The sequence below is a fragment of the Varanus komodoensis genome, unplaced genomic scaffold (assembly GCF_004798865.1).
Source record: "Varanus komodoensis strain SLA01 unplaced genomic scaffold, ASM479886v1 scaffold70, whole genome shotgun sequence".
NCBI classification, from domain to species: domain Eukaryota; kingdom Metazoa; phylum Chordata; class Lepidosauria; order Squamata; family Varanidae; genus Varanus; species Varanus komodoensis.
In genome coordinates, this window is record NW_025336348.1 from 2,731,876 (window position 1) to 2,746,968 (window position 15,093).

Genomic DNA, 15,093 nt, shown 5'->3' on the forward strand with positions numbered 1-15,093 from the left:
GAGAGGCAGAGGCGGCGGGAGGGGCTTCCGCTGCGAGGCCGGGCGGGGCGGCGGCGCGCGCGCGCGCGCTACGGAAGTCGCGTGAGGGACAAAAATGATCCCGCAGCGCACGTCCCTGGTGCGTTTTTTTCTTTTCGCGCGGGGGGGGGAGGATGGGGGGAGGAGGATACGTGCATGCGCAGAAGCAAGTCGTAAGGATGAGTTCGGGGTAGCGAACCGAATAGTAGATGTGGGGGCGCAATCCTAAGCATGTTTAGGTACGGGAAGAGAATCCTACAATTCCCAGTATGTCCCCACTAGCCATGGCAGGCAGGGGTTTGCTGGGAGTTGTAGGAAGGATCCCATGGCGGCCTAGCGCATGCTGGGAGTTGTAGGACTTCCCCACCTCCTGCTTCAACGCTGGTTGGGGTACATTTCGGTATTTGAGAAACTCCTGTGGGGTGCACTTTAAAATGGGATTGCCACGTTTGTGCTGAGCCTGTCGCATCTCTCCAGAAAGCAAACTCCATGTTAGGCATACTTAGGAACGGAATAGAAAACTAGAACTGCCAAAATCTTATTTCTCTCATACAAATATTTGGCTTGGCTGCACTTGGAATATTGTGTTTGGTACCTGGAAAAGGACATTATTCAGCTGGAAAAAGTACAGAAAAGGGCCCCCAAAATGTTCACAGGGCTGGAGCAGCTCCCTGAGAAGAGCAGCTGCTACAACCGGGGCTGTTCCGCTTGGGGAAAAGGTGTGTCAGGGGAGACCTGATAAGAGGTGTTCAAAATACTGCATGGTGTGGAGAAAGTGGACAGGGAGGCATTTTTCTCCCTCTCCCATGACACTCGAACCCAAAGGGGTCACCGCATGAAGTTGGACATTTCAGGCAGATAAATGGAAGGCCTTCACACAGCATATAGTTAAACTATATTTGCTGCCACGGGAAGTGGTGGCGGCCGCCAGTCTGGATGGCGTTAAAAGGGAATTGGACAGATGCATGAGACAGCAGGCTCTCGGGGCTACTAGCCTCGCTTGGCTAGGGGCTGCCTCCTTCACCAGGGGTGGCTCGCCTGCATGCACCCGTTGCTGAGGGGCTGGGCAGGGGGAGGTCTTGCCCCCATCCCGCTGGAGGGATCCTGTGGGCAGCTGGGTGGCCACTATGTACCGAGTCCTGGACTAGATGAACCTTTGGGGTGATGCAACAGGCCTCTTCTCATGTTCTTATGATCTTATGCTGCTTCATATTCAGCAAATCCTGAGGTGTTTAATGGGCTCCTCAGTGTCTCTCTTCTATGAGATGGTGTGATTCAGCTAATTGCTAGTGGTGCAATAGAAGCAGTGCATCTTTAAAAAAATGGTAGTGGCTGGCAGTTGCCTCTTTTTGAAAGAGGTTATTACAGGTTTTTTTCCTGGAGCAGATTTTAATATCCATGTTGCTTTGAATTTTTTATCTGCCATCTTGACAGCTAAAAGACTGGCATTACGACACACGGAGGATTAAGCACTCACCGCCTGTAAGGCAACCGAACAACAATTGCAACATTTGAATGGGCGGTATTTATGTATTTATTTAATCTTTATACCACCCAATAACCAAAGCTGTACTGCTAGACTGAAGGCACTATCCGATGGATGCATACATGGATACTGGGGGCCCTTTTGTTGAAATCTATGCATAATTTCTAGAAAATTCCATGCAAATCCATGTATATTTAAACAAGATATTTTTTTTTAATTGCCCATGCCTTCAAGCACCAGCTCGGGGACTCTTTCCTGTGTTCACAATTTTGGGGACCCTGATTTGGAGCCATAATTTTGCCAGAAAGTAAGAAAGAGAAAGAAATTCAACAGGAATTACTTCTGAGTAGGTCCCCTGGATCCTAAGGATGTTCCACAAATATTTATTCAGCCGTATATGTGAACCTTTCCAAGCATTCAAAAAGCCATTCCTGCACATCTTCTAAGAAGGCCTTACAACAGCCTTGTAAGGTAAGGTTATAATGGGTTTATAACTGGGTCAGTCACAGACTCTCAGCCCAGAATGAATAAACCGCACTGAGTTCTTTAAAAGAAAACAGATGGGAGACACACACACACACACACACACCCACCCACCCACCCACCCACCCAGCCATTGCAGCCAGGATTAGTGAACCCTTAGATCAGATCTGTGATCTGTGGGGATCTGGGGATCCTTACCTGTTCTTTCTGAGTTTAGCAGTAAGTGGGGGAGAGGAAGACTAGAGTTGCGAATTGCCTCTATTGTCGTGCCAAGTACATTGTGATGATTCCCATCTGGAACCAGCAGTTCAGACCCATTTCCCATTCAAATGTCCTGCTGCCGGTGGAGAAGAAAAGGGCTAGAAGTGGTTTGCTGCTTGCATTTAGGGGGAATTTGACTCTGGGGGCTGCCCTGACGAGCCCTTGCACTTCCAGATTTACCTCTGCACTGCTCTGAGGGGACATGGACACACATCACAGTATCTGTCCGTCTAGTCCCAGCTTGTTTATTCCACTCTGTCTGACAAAACTTTTGTCGAGTTTTATAGGAAGAAGCACTGCCCATCACCGGCAACCCTTCCCCTCCGCGATTGGAGGTGCAGCGGATAGAGTGTGGGTTACTCAGGGTGGTACTTTCATTTAAAGCCCCGAGCACAGTAATGGAGTGGCATCATATCCTACAGTCACCTTTGGAGGCCCTCTCTGGATAGTCTGGCTAGATAAGATGAAGGCAGAAGGCAGAAAAGGTATTCTTGGTGGTAGCAGATTCTTCCAGCCAGCGTGAATCGGGGGTTTTAATTTGTGCAATTGTATTTTTTGTATTTGTATTGGATACTATGTTGTCTATTAATGTTTATTCATGTAAGCCGTCCCGAGCCGTAAAACTCCAAATAAATAAAAAGCAGCACATACACACTGTGGTAACGGGCCAGACCTCGTCTCAGTCAACAATTCAGAGGCACTGCAGGAGGACAGAGACCTGGAATGGCATCGATGAAGGAATGAGAACAAATCAAGTGTACTGGAGACCAAGGTCGAGCTCATCCTAACTATTGTATTCCCAGTCACAATCCATGCCAGACAGTGAAGTGTGCAGACCGGAAGAAACTACTTGCCTTTGAAACATGATGCTGGAAGAAAGCTTTGTGAAGACCCTGGACTGACAGAAAGACAAGTGGGTTCTAGATCAAATCAAGCCAGAGCTTTCCCTAAAAGCAAAAATGACAAAGCCGGGGCTGTCCTACTTGGGACACATCATGAGGAGAGAAAGCTCCCTGGAGAAGACCATCATGTTTTCCCTGGAGAAGATCATCACATCTAAGGCAGAAGACAAAAAGGAAGACCAAATATGAGATGGACTGAATCCGTAAACGAAGCCACACCCTTGGACTTGGGGTAGCTGCACAAAGCTGTTACGGGCTGGGCATTTGGGGTGGGGGGGCTTTCATTCATGGCGTAACTTGCCAACACAACAAACGGACCAGAACTGGCCCAGTAGCTTTTTATAGGGCAGCAGGCTAGCTTCAAGGACACATGGCAGATGAGTGGTGTTCTGTCACTCAGAAAAGTGGGGGAGCCTCTGTACCTGGCCCCTCACCTGTCACACACCTTTATTAGTATATTATCACCTGTCCTGCTCCCCACCCTTCCCTGGGCTTCCTTCTTTTCTCCCAGCTCAGCTGCCTCTTCGCAGTAACTGGGGAAGAACTGAATTTCACCAGCAAGAAAATATTGTCCCCTGCCGTCATATACACTGATTTGGAGCGGCTTCCTTTGGAACTGGCAATTAAGACCCATTCATGTACATCCTGGCTTAGATGAGAACTGCTAGAACTGGGTTGCTGATAAGCATCAACCCAGCTGCCTGCATTTTGTGACTGTCCTTGGGGGCATGGCTAGGGGTGTCCTTTACTTGTCCTTACGTGGAAATGATGGATCTCTTAATGCAGCGTGAAATCATCTTACCGATTTTTTCATCCCCGTCGCACCACTGCCATGTTCAGCTCAGCACCACCGCAATCCCAAAGTGTTCGTCTTAATCATAAAGATTTATACTGCTGCACATTCACCCCTCTGTCTATTCATGTGGCTCTATTTACTTCCACCAGTGGTGAGCCTTCAGTTAGCTGCTCACCTTCCTTTCCTTTCCTGCAAAGGATTTGCCTGACGCAACTCGCTATTGCAAAGCCATCCATCATCCGCCACAGCCGGCAAGGGTCTCCTTGCCCACTGCCTCTGGCGGCTGCCCCATGTTCACCCCTAGTTCTCTGTGGTTCACGAGCAACACTGAAACTTCAAATTCCAAATCAGTTGGTACCTAGACTAAAAAAAACCCCTTTTCTGCTTTCCATCCCACATTTATTCATTTCAGATTGTTTCTATACGCAAAGAGGTTTACAAGATAGTATCAAGATAAAACGCTATCGAATTAGCTATTTCTCTAGAAGTCCACGGCATTCGCCCTCCGGCATGTGTACATAGATCTGCCAATTTGAGGCTGACACCTCATGCAGGTTCCAGTCCACAAAGGGTCATTGTCGTCATTCTGTGCTGTCATGTTCTCTCCAACTTATGACCACCCCAAGAATGAGCACCCTGCGAAATGCCCTGCCTCTGACATCCCAGTTCAGCTATTGTAAATTCAGGGCTGTGACTTCCTTTATGAAGGACATCCATCTCCTGTTTGGTCTTCCTTTTCTTCTTCTGCCTTTGACTCTCCCTAGCATGATGGTCTTCTCCAGGGAGCGTTGTCTAAAATATGACAGCCTCAGTCTTGTCATTTTTGCTTCAAGGGACAACTCGGCTTGATTTGATCTAGGCCCCCCTTTTTCGTCTTTCTGTCAGTCCAGGGTATACGCAAAGCTCTCCTCCAGCACTATATTTCAAATGCATCAATTTTCTTTCTGTCAGCTTTCTTCACTGTCTGCCTTTCATGTCCTTACAGGGTGATTGGGAATACAATAGTATGGAAGTTTATGCCAGAATAAACCTGTAAAGTACCACAGGACTCATTATTGTTTTTTCTGCTATGGACTAGTAGGGCCATCCCTCTGGAAAATCCCATATTCAGCTTCTCTGAAAAGAATGCCCTCAGGGAGAAGATCTGTCTAGCCTGAGTAGAAAAGATCCTTTGGGAAGGCCCTGTTTGCATATCCAAAGTTGGATGGATCTTTTTGTCATAAAGATTCAGCCATGCATATTTACTTGTGAGTAACCCCATCACCCCCTCTTGGATGCACACCTTAACATGGTGAGGGGGTTGAGAGTGCCATAGAACCAACCGCACTTCCAGGAGGGAAGTGTCCCACCCGCCTGGTCTTCTAGAGGTGTCACCCAAGGCTGATGGTCAAAGCTGTGATAGCATTCTAAGAGGCATCCACCCATTTCGTGGGGCAACAGCTACATCAGCAGACGGGAACAGAAATCGCTAGTGGTGGTAGAGGCACAGAAGCTCCTGGCAGCAGTGTAGTAGAAGGCAACACTGGCAGAGAAGCTTTCAGAGGCAGCAGCTCAAACTAACTCATTAGTACTGTGCAGAAGAACGCTATGGTAAACTACTTGTGAATTTTCTCACCCCGAAGCCCGGGGTCTCCAAATTCATTTCCCTATCTTAAAATCAAGAAACGAGATACAAAAGGTAAAGCAAATGTTTCCCGATCCTGAGCAGAAAAGTATCTGTTGAAGGACACTTAAGAACACAAGAAAAGCCATGCTGAATCAGATGAATGGAAGAACACAAGAAAAGCCATGCTGAATCAGATGACTGGAAGAACACAAGAAAAGCCATGCTGAATCAGATGAATGGAAGAACACAAGAAAAGCCATGCTGAATCAGATGAACGGTCCATTCAGTCCAGCACTGTGGCAAACCAGCTGTCCACAGGGTCCCTCAAGCAGGAGAGGTATGAGTGTTTCACTTGCCCAAGCTCCTTGGCAAGCAGCTGCATGCAGGCGTGTCCCCTCTGGTCAAGGCGGCGGCTCACAGCCAGCGAGTCTCGGAGCCATCACGAGTCTCCTACTTGTTGAATATCCCATGCCTCATCATGAGAATGCAGCTACGCGAAACATTCTGAAATATAGTAATGGCGTATAAACAGCAGAAACCTCACATCCCTGCTTAGGAGGGGGAAGAGGGCATTAGAAGCGCTTTCCTGGTTACACAGGAACACACGTATACTGCTCAGCAAAAGCATAGCTTGTGCCACAAATCCTTTCCAAGTTCATAGCATGCAACCGACTTCCTTGGTCTAAGGGAGCTGATGGAAACGGTGCAGCTGCAGCCCTGAAAAGCTGATGTGTGTGTTTTTAATAAAACACAACTAGAAAATGATTCTTTGCTTGAGCAAAAGTCCAGCAATGGCAGCTGCAAAGCGGAACAGCTGGTACAAACTGTTGGTAGACGGGAAGCATGCAGGGCAGCCTGATGGAGCTGGATCCCTGTTGCAAATAGGGTGGCAGTCACCAGTCTGAATGGCTTTAAAGGAAGGTTAGACAAGTTATGAAGCCGACTCAGCAGGAAGTCCCACTGCATTCATGGAGGTTACTTCCAGGTAAGTCAGTGTGGGATGACAGTCTTATTGGAGAGTAATCCCATTGACCTTAATGGGACTCTGCTGCTCCAGGTATGCTCTCTCCACAAGCACAAGCGGTGGCGAGGAGCGCCTTCCTTCAGCTTCGGCTGATACATCAGCTGCGTTCCTTCCTGGAGAACGACTGCCTGGCGACAGTGACACACGCGCTGGTGACTTCCCGATTAGATTGCTGTAACGTGCTCTACATGGGGCTGCCCTTGAAGACGGTCCGGATACTTCAATTGGTGCAAAATAGAGCTGCTAGGTTGCTGACGGGGACTGGGCGTTGTTCTCATATAACCCCAGTTCTCCGTCAGCTCCACTGGCTCCCGATTGAAGTCTGGGCCCAATTCAAGGTGTTGGTTATGACTTATAAAGCCCTAAACGGCTTGGGACCTGGATATCTAAAGGAACGCTTGTACCCATATATGCCCTCCCACCCCTTGAGATCAGCAACGAATGCCCTTCTCCGGGAACACTCTGTGAATGATATTAGGAGGATAAGTACCCGGAGGAGGGCCTTCTCTGCGGTGGCACCCCATCTATGGAATGTGCTCCCCAGAGAGGTCCACCTGGCACCGTCGTTATTTGTTTTTCGGTGCCAGGCTAAGACCTTTTTATTTAAAACTTATTTTAATTGTTAAATTATTGAATTAATTAGGATTTTAAAATTTTTAGCAGAGAATGCACCGGGGGTTTTTTAAACATTTTTTTAATTGTTATTATTATTTATGTATGTATGCTTTGTGAGTCGCCCTGAGGCTTTGTTGCGATGGGGGTGGCATAGGAATGTTTTAAATAAATAAAATAAATAAATCTCCTGGCTGATTCGCTACTGGTCCTGGTTGTGGTGGCAATATGGTGCCTTTAGGGTCAGAGGCAGAATGCCCCCAACTGGAGGAAAAATCAGGAAGGGAAAGAGCAGGAAGGAAGAATCATCTGTTGTTGGCTTTGATTTTATTAGTGGCATGCTCCTCAAAAGGGTTTTTTTGGTGGGGGGAGGGGTGCATTCGTGTTAGTCTGTTTGCATTGTTTGTGCTCCCTTTCATTTTCCTTGATTGAATTGTTCAAAATCGGAACCTGAGGTTTTCCAACAGAGAAACAGAAACAGAGCGAGTCAGAAGGGGCCTCCCTGGCCATCTCGTCTGGCCCCTGGCTCCAGCCAGCTCCACTCACGACATGCCCACCATGCCCTCTCATCACTTCCCGGTTTCTGTGGCGCCCACTGTCCCTGGGGCTGGACGAGGTGGATCCCCCATGTCCCTCCCACCTCTAGAATTCTGTAACAGCCAATGCAGTTCTTTTGCGCTGCACGCTCACTCTCGCTCAAATAGACCATTGCACACCATAAACGTCTCACTGGAGAGGACAAGCATGCTGAAGAAAGTCGAAGGCAGAAGAAGAAAGGAAGGCCAAATAAGAGAGGGGTGGGCTCCATCCATGAGCCCGGTCTTGAACTTAGACGAACTGAACAGGGGTGTCCTCAATAGGACGCTTGGAGGGTCTCCATAGGGTCGCCCTAAGTCAGAGATGACTGGACGGCCCTTGACAATGAAACACCCTATATGCAGAATCTTTTAGGATTGTCTTTACCACATGTGGTTCTTTCTGTTACCCCTAATAGTTAACTGAATCCCCTACACTGACTTTACTGGGTCAGACTTCTTCCCAAGCATTAGAAATTGGCCCTTCTCAGCAGCCCTGAACTTCCAGTGACCCTGTCCATCACGCCAGCTTGATTCTGTCCACGCACATTAGCCTGCCAAATTCATGATTGGTTTGGACTATATCCAAGAGGAGGAGCAGTAGTGGATTTACACACTAATCACTACAACAGAAGCACCTTGAGACTCTACCCAAATATCTTGAAGCTCCCAAGAACAAATTGAGCTTGTCTTGAGAAAAAGGGAAACTACTGTGAGCTGAGATGATACACAAACCATTGCAAAGAGATGCGTGTATGCACATGCAAAAAGAGAGAGCAGGCCACCTCTGGGAAAACTACACACATTATATCATTTTTCTGTACATCCATCTTCACAATGGCATGAAAGGTGCAATCCTAGGAAGTTTGAAAAGTATCACTCCCAGCATCCCCCAAATTTAATTTAAGACCATTTTCCATCTAAAGTTCTATTTCCCATCTTTAGTCTGCACACCTACACACAGCTGAGAGTAAGTCCTGTTTACTTCTGAGTAGAATTGAATCCGATTCCATCAGAAGAATTCTCGTTGTTGTTTTCCAAATACTTTGAAAAGGTTTGTTTTCGAAATAAAAATTCATGTATTTCCTTGCGTGAAGTAAAAGCAGTTTTTAATTTTTTTTTTTTAACTGCAAATTGCCTCTTTCCCAAATCCATTTTAAAATATCCTTCCCTGAAACCATTTTGTCTCTGTGGTTTAAACTCTGTTTTCTTACTTCTAGTGCACAACTGGCTGCGATGGCAACATTTTATTCTTAAAGGGTTTATCATCCAGTTTTGTAGCTGACATTTATGGGTTTCTTGCCCTGCACTAGTCAGACAGTGTTGTGTGTCTCCTCCTCCACTATGAAAAACTGTAGAATACAGTAAAACCTTGGATTGCGAGCATAATTCGTTCCGGAAACATGCTTGTAATCCAAAGCACTTGCATATCACAGTGAATTTCCCCATCAGGTTCAATGTAAATAACGTTGATACGTTCTGTAACTTTTTTTTTAATCATAAAAATTTGAAGTGGGCACACTCGGGGACGGGGACGGGTGCGATCATGGGCGTGCTGGGGGGGGAGGTGGGCATGATCGTGGGCGTGCTGCGGGGGGAGACAATGCTGTACTCACCCCCGCAGGGAGAGCGAGAGGCGCCAGCAGTGTGTTGTGACCTGACACTCGGCAGGCGAAGCGTGCGTGACACTCGTACTGCAAGACGTCGCTCATTTAGCAAGTTAAAATCTAGAAAAACTTTTTGCTCGTCTTGCAAAACACTCGCAGACCAAGTTACTCGCAATCCAAGGTTTTGCTGGACATGTTAGAGAGTTCGTATTGCAACAAAGGGCACAGAATGCTTCCCTTCCCTTCTTCCAGCTCCACTCAGCACATGTTCACATCTCATTTTTATGCCTTGCCCCCCCCCCCGCCTCTCCCTCCTCTTTTGCCCCATTGGTCAGGGTACTGGGAGGTTCCAAATCTTTCCCATCCACCTATCTTGTGCCCCGATACCTGTTCTCCCCTCCCAGGTGAATTATAATGAGCTCATTTCCTATGCAGGGTGTGCTTGCTGAAAGTCATGAGATCATTCATTCAGCAAGTTTCCTGCTATCTTGTCTACATGCCAATTTTCTCACACTCTGCTATCTGATCTCAGCCCCCCCCCCCCGCCCCCGCTTTAGGCTAGTGAATTGTCCTTGTTCCCCTTCCTTTACTCTTCCTTTTTCCTTGTTTCAAATCAACCTTTCATCCCTATCAATACACAACAGCAAAGTGCTGGAAATGAGCCCATCTATATTTACTGTTCCTGACAAACCACAAGATATTTAAAACCAACACACTCTGAAAGCGGACTGAATCCAGGTACGGTGAGCAAAACGACAGGATCAGCCAGCAGATCTTTTGCCTTGGTGCATGTTGCACCCGAGCGCATCACTCCAGGAAGGTGGGGCAGGGCCAGCGACCCACTGGTTCTCCCCACAGGCTGGCCATATATGCTTCCAGGTGAGGCCGGGGGCGTCTTGGCTTGGGCAAGATCCAAATTCTGGCCATGGCAGGTGAGCTTCCAATGCTCCCTCTTGGTGCTTCTGCTACCCAGTCAGGCTTCCCTGCTGACCCGGTGTGCTCATTTCCCCACCCCAGCTTGCCTCCTTGGTTCAGCCATTCTTCCCTAAAGAACCGGAAGCAGGATCAGGGCCTTTCTGAGCTAGGATTATGCAGCCCACAGCTCAAGTCCTTCTCTGGCACTCCTGCAGTGGCGCTCCAGCATGACTTCAGGGACCGTCCAGTCAGAACCTGGCCTTTCCGGATTCGTGTTCATGGCCTGATGGGAAGACAGTGAGACTGTCAGTCAGTCTAGATTTATTTGCTGCCATCAGGTTCTGGCCAGAGTGGATGTTTCTGGAGTGCTGGAAACTTGTCTGGACTTCCCATTCTGGAGATGGCAGGTAGGGCTGGGTAACTCCTTAGCCTGCTGGGAATGGGGTTTCTTGTACATGGATTACACTACAGGCTGCCTGAGAGGGACTTGCCCTGACCCTTGGACAGGTTAATCAAGCTAATCAACCTTTCTTTTGTTAGGGAGATGAGTTGATAGCTCCCAGGAATAATGCTGAAGGAGATGCTGCTTAAGAATGTTTAAGCAGATGACCAGAGACTGCTGGGGGCCCAGGTGAGGGCTTGGTCTTTTGTCCTTGACTTTTTCCTCCTCTGGTAACAGTTCCTTGGTTAAACCCACAAAGCAACCAAGAGGACATACTGGGCTTCTCATGGGTGCTCTCCTCCTGGCAATATTCCAGTGGGCACTCCAGATGTGGTGAGCCCTTTCTCTCTGACAGAATTAATGCAAGCCGATTTCAGCCGTTCATGGCTGACCCTTAACTTCCCCCTCCAAAACATAAGCTACCAGGAAAGGTGACTTTTGCAATCTGCTAAAGGGGCAGGCCTGAGCTGCCCTTCCTAACTGCCCTGGCTTGCCTACTATTTTATTTTATTTTATTTTATTCACCCACAAATTAAAGAGATAGCGTGGTGGAGTGGTTAAGAGCACTGGGACTTGGGTGACCTGGGTTGGAGTCCCCACTCAGCCATGGAGCCAACTGGGTGGCTTCAAGCCAGTCACAGCCTCTCAACCCAACCTACCTCACAGGGTTGTTGTTGTGGGGATAAGACTGAGAGCACATGAATTATGAAAGCTGCCTTGAGTTCCTTAAAAGGAAAAAAAGGGGGAAATAAATTTAGTTAATAAATAGGGACCATTTTCTCCTGCATCGCATGGGTGCTCCCACCTACAAGAAGCAGTGGTCAGTTCCCACACATTGTTCTGGTCAACACTGGAGGTCTAACTCACTGCACTTCAGCTAACGACAATTTTACCCACTGGGAACAGCTTTGGGGGAAATTATTTGGAGTTGTCCTCCTTGCTCAAACAGGGCTTGTTCTCTTAAGCATAACAGAGTCACCCTGTCTCAGTCAGAACAAGGTACAGGAGGCCGGCTGCAGCCTCCCTGCAGCGACCAGCCCTCTGCGCCCTGTTCGGCCAAGCCCGGGACATGCCTCCCTTGTGCTTCAGGGAACAAACACGCGTGCGCACTTGCAACGAGGGCTGGCTCCCTCATGTGCAACCCGGGGCAGGCATCTGTCCAGGCGCCTCGTACAGCCACCACCGCTTCCCGTGGCAGCGAATTCCACTGTTTACCTGTATGCCGTGTGACCAAGTCCTTCCCTTTGTCTGTCCTAAAGCTCCCACTCACCAGCCTCATGGGGTGACCCCTTTGGGATCAAATGTTAAGGGAGAGGGAGAAAATGTCTCCTCCTCCACTGTTTCCACACCATGCACCATTTCAAAAACCTCCTCAGCAACTGGCGCTTGCAGGCCGGCCTCCTCTGCTCAAGGAAGCAGTGTGTGCTCCCTTTCGGCTTTCGGGTGGCCGCTGTTGCGGGCAGCAAGGGGAGCCTCTGGCAGCTGCCCCCCCCCCGGTGCTGCTGGGGAGCTCTCGGGCAATTGCCAGCCACACTCGCGCCCAGTCACCCAGCAGAAGTGGCAAGCGGGTTGTCCCGCTTCTGTCAGGCAGCTCACTGGTTGTGTGTCTTGGTGCTTGATGGGTCGTGTCACCTGAGTTTGGACAACACGGCAACGCACTGGGGTCAGACAAAGCCTAAACAAACCACTAGTTCTTCCTGTTGCTGCCAGCCATGATAAGAACTAATAATGGGTAACCACAGATGGCTTTGTATGATGTAGCAACCAACCAACAGGCATCATGTGGTGGCTGGATCATGCAAACCCAGCCTGTGTGTGTGTGTGTGTGTGTGTGTGTGTGTGTGTGTGTGTGTGAGAGAGAGAGAGAGAGAGAGAGAGAGAGAGAGAGGGAGGGAGAGGGAGAGGGAGAGGGAGAGAGGGAGAGAGAGATTTGAAAGATGGCAGAGTTGGAAAAGATGGCTGAATTGCCTTTGAAGTATTTTAGGGGTCAACTCTTCCTAGAATCCAATGACGGAGTATTGCATTTTGGGACATCTCTCAGAGTGTGAAAGTTGCCCTCAACTGACCTCTCTGGGACCTCTTGCCAAAGGAAATGAGACCTGCTAAGCTCTGTGCTACTAAAACTTCTCATTCCTTGAGGAGTGTGTGTGTATGAGTGTGTGTGTGTAAGAGCAGACTGCTTCACCACACCACCGCACCTGTATTTCGTTCACCTTGGAGCGACAGGACACCTTTCCTAGGAAGGTACGCAGGGACACTCAGTGCTGGAATTCTGCCTGCAAGGGAAGGTTGATTTTACAAAGTCACTGCTATCAACCTACGACCTTAATCCAGACAAGCCCAATGTGCACACCCACAAGCCATAACTAGAAATATTGACTATAGCATGTGAGCCAAATGCACTATCAAGTCACAAAACATATAACATGCCTGGATGCAGCATACTGACGAGGAATTAACCATTTGTGAAATAGGTGCATTTTTTGACCTGGCTAGGAAAAATGCACCCATTATACAGATGAGTGCAATTACAAAATTTAGTTTTCTTCTATTGTATTGGTGCGAGTTCAACCCGAATAAACGGAGGAACACTGAATCCCCAAGGTAATTACAGCTGGGGGAATCCCTAAATTCCATCCCTTGGGGAGATAGGGATGCCTCGGGTCTGCCTGAGTGAAACTGGTCACTTTCCGCTCCCCTTTCCTGCTTTGAACTGGCCTTGCAAATTTGGATGAAGCTTATCTTGGGGGCGAAAAGGAAACCTTCCTGCAGGTGGAGGGGCCACGCTTGGCAAACTGTGGGGATGCGAGTCCCCCTGCGTTCCCAGCCCATGTCCTGAACACTGTATTTTGGGACCCAGTGACAAACACAATGTCTTTTGTCAGCTGCTTCACAGTCAGCCCGGATCTCCATTGTGCCTCCTTCCCCGGGCTGTTGCCGTGGCTGCTCCTGGGAGCCAAGCTCCGTTCCTCTGCAAGGTGACGCGCGGTAGCAGCTTTCACTTCTCAAGCTGCCTGCACAATAGTAAACAGCGGGAGGACAAAAGCTGTTGGGGAGCGAGGCAAACTGGGGAAAGCAGCTGCCGCAAGCAGGGGCCGTTCAAAACCTCAGGGCCCCTTTAGCTTGGACTTCTTAGAGACACCCACCCACACACGCAAACCCACTCTTCACTCCCTAACCACTCATCCAGAGTTTTACAGCTTTCCCTTCCGACATCGAGCTCAAACTTCCCCGTGCTGGAATCAGGCAATAATTTACCAAGCCACCCCCTCTCCACCAAGCAACACTCTTAGTTGTTGTTGTTTTTTTTGGGGGGGGGGACGGAAGCAGCAGCTTCCAGGAGAATGAAACCAATCCAGAGGCACAACTTCCTGGAGAAGTAATGTAGAGCACCAGCTCCACTTCAGCTCTGCTGCCTCCACAGCCCCCCCCCCCCCCGGAATGGAAGGCCAGGTTTTGCAGCTTTGAAGGGAAACGCAGCATTGCAACGCCTGTCTGAGTAGCAGCCGGCAGAGTTTCTGTAGGGAACTGCGGTCTAATTCGCTCAGTGAGGGCCGTTTCCTCACCCGGTTAATTCCATGGTTTATCTGGGAGTTAGTTTCCAGCACACGCCCCTTCTTTTTCTCAATGGGCAGGCCTACCTCTGCAGAGAAATGAGTCCTTTGCACTCCTTCCAAATAAGAGGGGCACAGGACGGCAGACTCACTTTGTCTTGTTCGGCTCTCTGTGTTTTTAATTCAGTGTATAGCAGGGCTGTATAGGAGGAATGCTTTGCTCTGCTACTTAGCTCAGGGATGCAGAACTGGATGAGAAATGCAGCCGTTGGGGAGGGCAGTGCCTGCAGTGAAAGACCGAAGGACCCACTTGGAATCATTTCGCAGGGTTTCCCCTTTCCCAAAGGTGGAAGCGCCTCTCGGAAGGCTCAGCTGTTGACTCAGATCTGCTGGCTGCTCCACTGTGCACTTTACCCGGGCATTTCTCTGAAATGAAATTCAGCCCTTTTGCTGCACGAGGGTCAAACGCTCCTGATTTGGGTCAATCCAGTGTCCTGCATGTTGGCTGGGAACGAGGGGAGTTGGTTGTTTGCTGGATGCCAGATTGGGGAAGGCAATTTACATATTAGCATTATGGTCTCAAACTGCTGATGGACTGAAGTGACCCAGATTTTCCTGCACGGGATGCAAGGAGCCGGCAAGCAGGGAATCCGAGTTTGGCGGCCGAGTGCAGGCTTTGTGTTGGGGTTTCGGCCCCAGTCCAGGCTTCTCTTCTAAAAGCGCTTCTCACAAATAATAGCTCCTGAGCCCTTGAGGAGCCGCAGAGGTGGCTGAGCAGGTGGAGATGAGCCAGTGTTCAGACCCAGCATGAT